At 36.7% G+C, this 10,613-nt stretch overlaps 1 pseudogene; it reads left to right on the top strand.

The window, feature by feature from the left end:
• The first annotated feature begins 4,914 nt into the window (after positions 1–4,914).
• LOC110217444 (general transcription factor 3C polypeptide 6 pseudogene) lies at positions 4,915–5,490 on the top strand (annotated as a pseudogene).
• The last annotated feature ends 5,123 nt before the right edge of the window (positions 5,491–10,613 follow it).

Below are 10,613 nucleotides of genomic sequence, written 5' to 3'. Positions count from 1 at the left end.
CAGCATCATTAATCACAACAGAGAGAATGTGGGTCTGTAGATGAAGGTTAACCCTCATTTAGCATTGCATGATCCCCTTTGTAGTTTACAGCAAAAAGAATATCTGTCCTGGATAAGCTTTGGTTATGTGCCATGCCCTATACTCAAGGTATTTGACAGATGATTTTATTTGGCAACATTGTTCTCTCATGCTGCTTGACTGTGTCCAAATATTTTCAAACCAATTTTTCAGTGACCCTTCTGCTTCCATGGAACCTGAAGCCAGGAATAGTGAGTGGTATCTGACAGAACAAATACTATACTTAAATAATTAATGTGCAGCTTCCAGGTCCAGGAAAGCAATGCTGTGAATTAATCTGAGCCCTTGAGAGTCTGACTTTAGTTCATGGCTTAAAATGTTCATTTTCATTTCATGTGCTTTCTTCTACTCCTGTTTCTTTGGCATACTGGAAAAGTTGCTAACATCTTTGCTCAAAATAAACCAAGACAGGGGACTTGTTATCACACAGTATATAAATGGTAGGAGGAAATGAGAAGCTGTATATCATAATGATGCTTTGTTTTCCTTGCTGTTCCTTACATTTCTGTTTTCTATTTTTAAAAGGGTCATACTTTCAAACAGGTAATGCAGATGTTCAGAAAGATCTTGAGACAACCTCTGGTGCCCTGACCATACCTTTCATTATTGTCCTCATTTTCAATAAACAGGGCCAAGGAAAATCTCTTCTTTGAATTTGCTGCATCATCTAGAAGTGTTTAACACTCAATTTTCCACTAAGCTGAGGGAGAGGCTTTGTGTTAATTCACTAGCAGCAACACTAAAAATGCATCCTATACAAACATTTCAGCACTTTCCCAACTGCTTTACTTTTATCCCAAATCTGGTATCTCATCCTATGCAACTCTTGGCCATGTCCTCCCATAAGTCTTCCACAGGAGTATCTACCCTGTAACATGCTGGCAGCCTTCCTCGAGATCTTGGGCTGTGGTCTGGGTACCAAGGCAGCTTATGGAGTTTCCAGTAGTTAACCCTTATCAAAAATATTTGGACTTAGTCTAATAACATGTGAGAACAAAGTTGCCAGATAAAATCATCTGAAATACCTTGAGTATATGTATACACAAATAACTGAATGAATGGAAAAGCATTTATTAAGTTCTTACTATGTGTCAAGCACTGTGCTAAGTGCCAGGGATACAAATGCAAAAACAAAGACAGCCTCAGTCTTCAAAGAGCTTATTTTAATGAGAGGGACAACCCACTGTGTGGTCCCCTGGAAGAGCCATGTGGATACTCAAGCTTCATGGCATGTGTGTCCAAATGGCTTTTCTCTGGTCATCTCACCTGTGATTCTCTACACTTATCTGCAATTCTTCCTTTTAAAGGACAACTGCAAGGATATAGCTCAGTAAGCATGACTAGCCAGGATTCCCATGAGTTCAATTATAATCTCCATGTAGATGACTCCTCATATCTATGTATCCTGCCCTAATCTCTCTCCTGAGCTCTATTTTTACATTACCAGTTGCCTGTTGTGCAGCTCCCCCTTTTAAAGACCTATTCCAAAAGCATAGCTCAATGTGCATGACAAGCCAGGATTCCCATGGGTTCAGTTATAATCTCTATGTTGATGCCTCCCCATATCTATGTACCCAGTCCTAATCTCTCTCCTGAGCTCCATTCTCACATCATCGCCTATTGCATATCTCCAACTAAATGTCCCTTGGGCATTGCAAGTTTAATGAGTCCAAAAATGGAATGCTCCCTAAATATGCCCTCTCCTCCCAAATTCTCTATTTCTCATAAGGGAGCTCCATCCTACTAATCACTCAGATTCACAAATCAACTCTTTCTTCTTGTTCCCCATATTGAGTCAGTTGCCAAGTATTATCAATTCTACCACCATTACGTATTTCACATCCATTTCTTTCTCTTAACACAGCCATCACCACCTTTCACTTATATCAGTGTAATAGTCCTTTAATTAAACTCCCAGCTTCAAGTTCTATTTGCTCCAATTTGTCCTCCATACAGTTGTAAAAATAAGTATCTTAAAGCACAAGTCTAATCATGTCATTCCTCTGCTTAAGAAGTTTCAGTGGCTCCCTATTGCCTCTAGAAAAAAGAATACAAACCTCACATATTAGCTTTTTAAATATTTTGCAAAATACATCTAACCTATTATTTCGGGCATATTTCACATACTGTTTTTTCAAACTGGCCTACTTGCTTTGCACTGAATTCAACATTTCATCTTTCATCCCTATATCTTTGCAGAGGTTTTCTTCCAGACCTAGAATGTACTCTGTCCTCACCTCTGCCTCTTGGAATGCATAACTTCCTTTAAAAGTTCAACTTGGTGCCACCTCTCACAGGAAGTCTCTCCTGTCATCCCTATTTCTCTTAACTCTTAAATTATTGTGTATATACTTGTTTGTTTGCATATTGGATCATAATTCCCCAATAAAATATAAGTAAAGGAGTACGGGGGGGGGCGAACTAGTTTTCTTTTGTTATTTTTGTCTCTGTATCTTTGGAGCTTTATACAGTATTTTGCACATGAAGGTGCTTCATAAATATTCACCAAATTGTATCGTTCCCACCTCTATGACTATTCACTTACTATCTCTCAATATATAATCAATCTTGGTTTTATGTTAATTGATTTACATGTCTAGCACTTCCTGACTTTTTTGGTTTCTGTATAATCCACAAGCCATTGGCCTCTTTAATATTCTATTCTTGTATCATGCTTCATAATATATTTTTTTCACTATGTATTACCTCTGCATCAGTCACTGAATATTGAAATATATGTTGCTTTAATTCAGAGGTTGTTATTTAGTTCTTCATATATTTCCCTATTTCTTTATATATTTTTCTTCCTCATCATCTATAAGAGATACTGGTAGATAAGCTACAATTATTTCCATGCTGGTCTTTGTTCAAATGCTTATCATGAACACAGAAAGACTAGGTGACCAAATATCTCATGAAATGATGTTCCTTGTTGCCCTTGGAGGCATGATAAAATCAGTTCTGTCAAAGCCTTTATCTTCCTGTCCAAGGAGAACTTGTGAGCCGTCCTTCCATTTAGCTGCAACTTGTCTTCTGGTTTCATTTATAGTAATAACATCAATTGATATGAATCAGTTCCTACAGCAGTATGTCCACTCATTCATCACTGGACAAGGATCTCACATTTGGAATCCCAACAGCTAAGTTCATGTTTATAAATGGTTTAAAAACTGTGAGTCTTAGAAATTTCTCTGCCTCTCCCTGCCACTCTAGTCAGAGTCCCTGCAGAAGCAAAAAGGTTGGCTTCCTAGCCACCAAGAATTATGAGCCATTTTGTATTTTTCTTTCTTTTGCTGGTTGCTATGACCAAATATCTTTCACCAAATGGTAAACCCGCTGGTGACAAGTCTCTTCATGTTTATTAGGCTGATCTTTGAAAAGCAGCCATAATCTGTTGCTGGGGCTATCCTTAAAACCTTTCCAACATGGTAGAACCTATCAGAGCTTATATACCACTAGCATAGCTCTCCAAAATTCAGGACTATCTCTATTGTATACTACATGAGGCATCTGAGTAGGACTTTGTGTAGTACATTATAATTATTCAATTAAGTTAGAATCATAACATGTGACCTTTACATTTAAGATGTTGGCTTGCATTTATTTTTTCCACTACATTGCATTCTTTATCTTCTGAATTCTGTTTTCATTTTATGCTTTATGAGGTCTGTGTAATTTTATTAATAATGAAAATGATCATAATTCTAAGAACTTAAGCACAATAAATATACCCATGTTTTCTCCTATTGAAGTATGTTTTTTACACATACATGCACATACTCAGAAAGAGGTGTTCCTATCCATAATAGTTGTTGGGGGGGGGGGTTGTTTTCTTTTGTTTTTTTAATTTCAGAGTTATTTGCAATGACCCTGATACCTTCGCAGTTATGTTCATGCCCTGTCAGCAAGTGTCCAGGGTATTATGATATAAGGTTCTTAATGATATTATATCCATTGAACTGACATAATAATTTTCAGAGAAAGATAACTTAATTGGCACCCTATTATTGGAGTAATTGTGGAGGCTCAGTGGTGATAGGAATGTGCTCAGTGAAGCACAAGGTAATTGGGGTACAGAGTGATTTGAGCAATGGTGATTGGAATCAGCTGTGTAATATGCAGTAAGTAAAATTAAGAGACTGGAGAAGATTTTTTTTTCTGGTATGAGACATTTAGCTTTTCAGACCAATAAATAACTTTTCTATTCTTTTAAATTGTCTTTCCTCCTCACTTTCAAATCTAGATTCAATGTCCCTGGCAAGGTTCCTGTAAGTCCATAGCATGACACAGCGAAAAGTGCATTGAATTTGAAACTTGGTTTCAAATCTCAGTTCTGCAACCAACTGTACCTCTGTGAGCTTGGGGCAAGTCAAAAACTCTCTGTAACTCAGTTTCTTCAATTATAAAATAAGGGTATTGAACCAGATGACCTCTTGTTGCTCTAATATGGTTAAGTTTAAAATTTCCCTATTTAAGGGAGATTTTTATTTAAAGGCTTCCATAAGTCCGGCAGATAGGTGGCACAGTGGATAGACTGTTGAGCCTGGGGTCTGGAAGGCTCATCTTCCTGAGTTCATACCTGGCTTCAGACATTTACCAGCTATGTGACCTTAGGCAATTCACTTAACCCTATTTGCCTGAGTTCCTCATCTGTAAAATGAGTTGCAAGGAGCGGAGCTGGAGAACGAGGAAGAGGAAGTCACTTCTCATTAGCCTGCCCTGAAGATGGCAGCACAGGGAACAAAGGGGGACATCAAGTCCAAGGCACGTGGGTGGTGGCCACTGCTGCCCTGGGTGAGCTAGATCTGGGAGGGAGGAAGAAGAGGAGGAACAATATGGTGGAATTATCAGAGGTTATCGATTCAGAGTTTTTAACAAGATGTGGAAACAAATGCAAGATTTTGGGCATTGACACAGAGAGTCCTATTCTTCAAGAGGACAGTCATGTCTTTGCTGGGGAATATGAAGATAACTCTTGGGACCTGTGTTGTGTTTGAAGAAAATGCAGATCAGGTGGATGCAGAAGGTAACCATAAAACAGAGCTGAAATGTAAGTGCCACACAATGAAGAAGCTGAGTATGACCATAACACTTCTGACTGAGAAGGAGGGAGAAGAAAATGTAGGTGGTGTGGAATGGCTGCAGATCAAGGACAATGATCTTTCATATGGACCCAAAGTGATTTGTAGCTTTGCACTTCAGAAGGAAGATGAGGAAGTTGCAGCTCAAGCCCCAGGCGAAACTTTGGAAATGGAAGAGCAGGAGATGCAAGCCAAAGAGAGCACAGGAATGGGCAGTGAACTGGAGAAATCAGACCACTTGGAAATGGAGGCTGCTGGTCCTCTTCTGAGACAGAAGATTCTATTTCTATGGAAACTCGGGAGCCTGCCTTAGAAGCCACTCCTAGGTGACATCCTTCCTGTAGGTTCTAGGCATAGGCATAACTGGAATTCTGATTTTGGAGAACTGAATGTATAGCTTTCATTTATTCATGGATTCCTTGACTATTGACCATACACATAGTATATAGCTGCATATTGGATAAGTCAGGACCAAGCAATAACCAGATAGTTCTTTTAATGATTTTTTTTTATTCCTCTCCTTCAGATTCTCTAAATTATAGATTTTGGCTGAAGTGGGTATTGTATGTAGGTAAAGGCACTATATTTTAGAGGGCTTAAAGGACTTCTGGGAGCTTGAGTAGAGGGATCCTGAGTAAAACATAGCTACTTATTCAAACCTTTCCTCTAAGAAGATAACCAGGAAATTCTAGTCTTTACTAGAAAGCATTGTTTGGTCCTGCTAATTAATCAAGACAGTTTGTTCTGCAGCAATGATTGGACTTTTTTCAAGTACAGAAATCGCTTCCACATTGTTGATGTAATTCCCATTTTTACCCCCCAACCCCCAACCCCAAGTTAATTTTAGTGATTTGCCTAGGAGTCATACAGCTGGTATGTCAGGCAGGAACCTGGGATTTCCTGACTGTCAAGGCTCTCTCCTCTGTACCATGATTTTGTTCTGTCTTGGAATGGATGGCAGAAATTTAATTTTCAGAAAAGACTTCTGATTCTATACCATTGGGCTATTCCTATAGCAAGAAACTGTAGAGGATCATTTTTTAAGATTGTATAACAAACCATTCTAGATAAGCAAAGGTCAGATAAATGAGGTGGTAATGTAGGCTATTTACATGAAAATGGGGTAATAAATAGCCAGGAGAACAGGGTACATTTTATCTTCTCATTTGTTTATAATGATGTTTCATATATAGTAAAATAAAATCTTATTGTTCAGGGGGAAAAAATGAGCTGGAGAAGGGGAATGGCTATCCACTTCAGTGTCTTCACCAAGAAAAGCCCAAATGTAGTCACAAAGAGTGGGACACGACTGAAATAACTCAATGACAACAATAACCTAAGCCCCAGACAATGTTTAAAGATCTAGAGGTATATTTCACCTCAGATACTTACCTTTCTGGGCTTCAGTTTCTTAATCTGAAAAATGATGATAAGAATACAACTCACAAGACTATTGCAAAGATCAAATGAAATAATATTAATAGAGTGCTTTACAAACCTCAAAGCAAGTATTGTTGTTATTTTTATCTTGTTATCTTTTTGATGGAATTCAGATAAAAATGGTTTTTGCTAGTAATACTTTCTATTTAATGATCTGTAGAATATTGCCTAACATAGATAAAATAACTGCTTTTTGCAGTTGAATAAAAGTATTAGGAGTAAGTTCATCCTCTGTAGACTCACTAAAAATATTTCTGGGATAACTCCAGCAGCAGACAAAAATGATATGTGTCCCCACAAGGGTTTGATTTCGTCTACTAACGCTATATTTTCAAAGCATTTCATTACACATAGTTTGAAGATTATGAGTATTTGATTTGATGACATCTATTTAAAGTCTTGTTCTCAAATTTGTTATGGATCTACCTTATGTCCAAGTGATTATGGGCAACAATTGGGTTCGTGATTATGCTCAGATTATAGTATGGTTTATTGATTGCATTCTCAGCGATATTTTAAGGTCTATTATTACAGCATAGAGATTTGCTATCTGTCAGTCTGTAAAAGATACCAACCTTCTAGCCAACAGTTCATGGCTTGCTAGGTATTCATCAGGTGCTAAATTCTTACAGGTTGCAATTATGTGTTATACAGTTTCTACAACTTCTTTGCAAAATCTGCTTTGATCAGCAAGCCTGGGGTACTTACAGATAGCCTTTGTATAATTTTGGGTGTCAATAACCTGTTCTGAATTGCCTTCATCAAGCCTCCATTTCCAGAAACAAATCCACACCATTTAGTCCTTTATTGGATGCTTGGATGCTGACTTATCTTTTGACTGAGGTTATAGAGATGCTGTCCTTTGATTGTACTTGTATCATAGCTATTCAGAGTTAAATGGTTTTTGGTTATACCTGAGAAATCCAGTGGTGTGTATCTCTTTGTTCTTACAGCCTTTGTTCTTACTCAGTAAAATGATCTCAGCTTGTTCCAAATGGATTTTTAGGTTTCTGGCCTGTTTATCACGTGCTCTGAAAATGTTTATCCATCTACCTCTTCCTTTTTGATGAGGAAGAATCCATCTTGTTATGGCTACTTTTGGGTGATGGGCCCTGTGTTTCACTAGTATTTTTTGTTAAAATACTTTCCAAATTTGTTATGGTCCACTTTTAGTTCCAAACATGAGCATAAAAACTGGTATTACATAGGCATTGGTTGCTTTAAAATAGAGGTTGCTGTTGAACTTTAATTTCAAGGAGTTGATAAGTCTAAAGACTCAGCCACAGCTTTCTCCTTGATAGACTTAGATGCTTGATAGATAGATGCTTGATGTGTCTTGTCTGGGGGAGACCAAGATCTAAGTATTGCCTTTATTCTTTGGTTCAGCTTTACCTCTGGATTCACATTTGAAGCCTATGGTATTTATCTTTCCTCAGTAAACATTAGGAAGATTACACTTATGAAGTCCAAACGACATTTTGATGTAATTGGAGAAAGATTTCATGAGATCAAATACTTGTTTAGGATAACTTTTGTGTCATCCATATACATCATATGACTAAGCCGTACTTAGTAATTTTTAAGGAGATGATGATGGATTTAGGCCTAGCCAGACCCATACTTGCTTAAACTGTCTTCCTCAAAAAACACTGTTTTATGTCAATTACTCTTGACATTATTATGATGGTGGTATATTTTTAGTAGAGAACAATTTGCCATGTGGATATCAAAAACTCTAGCATACTCACTATGCTTGAGTCTATTCTATATTTTAGCATTTCATTAATGAGCCATGAGTGCAGAACTGAGCCAAAGGCTTTGCAATAATTAGTAGAGGAAATGTAAATGTTACAGTGTTTTCAGGTGGTTTGTCCAATAATTACCAAATCAATAATGTTCCATACGCTCACAAGCATTTTTAACACATCTTTTTTTTTCTCCTCAGCCAACATATTGCTTTCTTGTAAGTGGTTATAGATTTGTGTATACATGTGTGTGTGTGTGTGTGTGTGTGTGTGATTTAAGCCATGAATTCTTTGTATAAAGTACATAAACAAACTGATTGGTATATTTGAAGCTATCACTGTTGCTCTCATATGAGATTTTTATCTGAGAGGAAGCTGATAAAGAGCTATGACAGCAATTCATGATCCACTGTGAAGCATTTGAATCAATAATTATAGATCTTATCTATCCCCATTACTTTCCAGTTTTGCAGAGGAACTAGAATTTCTATAATGTCCCTTCATGTCACTATTTTGTTGTTCATTCAATTAATGGAGCATATGCTTTTTTTGTTTCATACAATTCAACTTGCATTTTCAGTGTGTTGGACTTTTTTTAAACTTATAGATGACCAGACATTTTCTACATTCTCCTAATTTGGGGATTCCCTCTCCTGATCTCTTTGCCAAACCTTAGTAGTAGAGTTTTGGTTGATGTTGAAATGTTTGTTTTATTCTTTTTGCTACTTTGACTCCTCGTGTTGCCTTAAACTTTTAAAATTTGCTTTCAATTATTAAGGAAATCTAAAATTTCTGATACACTTTTGTCTTACAGAATCCATTACACATGTCTCTATATTGTTACCTTTAATTAGACAATGCAGTGTTCAAGTTGTCTGCAGCATACCAGTCGGGTACTGATGTAATCTTTCAATTACTTTCTGTAGGTCTTCAAGAGTGATCTCGAGTGACTTCTTCCATAGTGATATTTGTTGTCTGTCCTTAAAAGTATTCCTTTAGAGCTCTGTATATCTTTCTAAGGTTCTTACCATGGCAATGGCTCCTATATATACAATCATGGCAAGGTTACAGAAATGTTTTTTACTTTCTGTCAAATACTATAGGAGAATATATTTTTTCCATGATATAGCAGATACTATCTTTTATAAGTTACAGTTTTAGTATAAGTGATCAGCTAGCTAATTCATGACATCAATTTCAGTAAGGGCATTTTAGAATTCCAGTCCAAGTGGGTACATTTCCTTTTCAAAATCATCTGAGATATTGACGTTGTTTTGTTCATATTTTTAATAAGGTATAATTTCCTGAGTTTCTTTAAGTAAAAATGTTCAATGATGTCTTCAACTCATTCTTCTTCATATTTTAGTATTGATTTTGTCTCTTGTCTTATCTCATTTTGGCTTAGAAGTAAACTTTTTTTTTTATGATTGCTCTGCGTTAGTCCCTAATACATTATTACGTGACTTGGAGCTGAGATTACCATTGACAAAAAAAAATAATAATAATACAGCATGAAGCCTTTGTCTATGACTAATGAGATTTGTTTCCAAATTAACTATGGGACAGAGTAATGGAACATAATGACAATATTCACATTTTAGTCCATTTTTATGCATACTCTTGTTTTTCCCATTTTCATGGTCAGCCTTATCTGCACCATGGTGCTTCTAGCACATGAGGCATTTCAATTACTGGCTGTTCCACCAAATCTTGCCCTTTTGTTGGTACCAGAACATGACTGAATGCTACTTGCTCCACTGTTCTGTGTGTAAAGCATCATCTTGATTTCAAGTAGGACCAGCCTACAACTCTAAGTCATTTTAGCAATTTCTCAATTTCTTAGATACATAGTTTTTTCACATTAGTCAAAGTGGTAACACAGTCAGTGTTATTGCCAGAACCAAAATAGCCATGTTTTCAAATTCCTGTTAGGCTATAACCACTACTAGAGAGTTCTTAAGGCATATAACATCCTCACTATATTAATGCCATGCTTTGTATTGTCTTATTTTACTATTATTTACCCTACCCCCACCTTTACCATGACATGAAAATTGGATTAGCAACAAAGGTTCTGGTGTTGGTGGTGGTGTTTACAATTTAATTATTCGAGGATTATTTTACTTTTGTGATGTCATTGGTCCTCTATGAGAATGAAGTATGAAGAAAAACAACAGCAGATATATCAGGAGAAGCCATCTAGACTTTGCTTTCAGGGCCTTTTGGTCCTATGACATGTAAATCTTAGATGAGTCCCAGATATCTGTA

Source organism: Phascolarctos cinereus, unplaced genomic scaffold, assembly GCF_003287225.1.
Source record: "Phascolarctos cinereus isolate Bilbo 61053 unplaced genomic scaffold, phaCin_HiC Scaffold_9;HRSCAF=440, whole genome shotgun sequence".
In the NCBI taxonomy this organism is placed as follows: domain Eukaryota; kingdom Metazoa; phylum Chordata; class Mammalia; order Diprotodontia; family Phascolarctidae; genus Phascolarctos; species Phascolarctos cinereus.
This window is presented reverse-complemented; position numbering and strand designations above follow the sequence as displayed.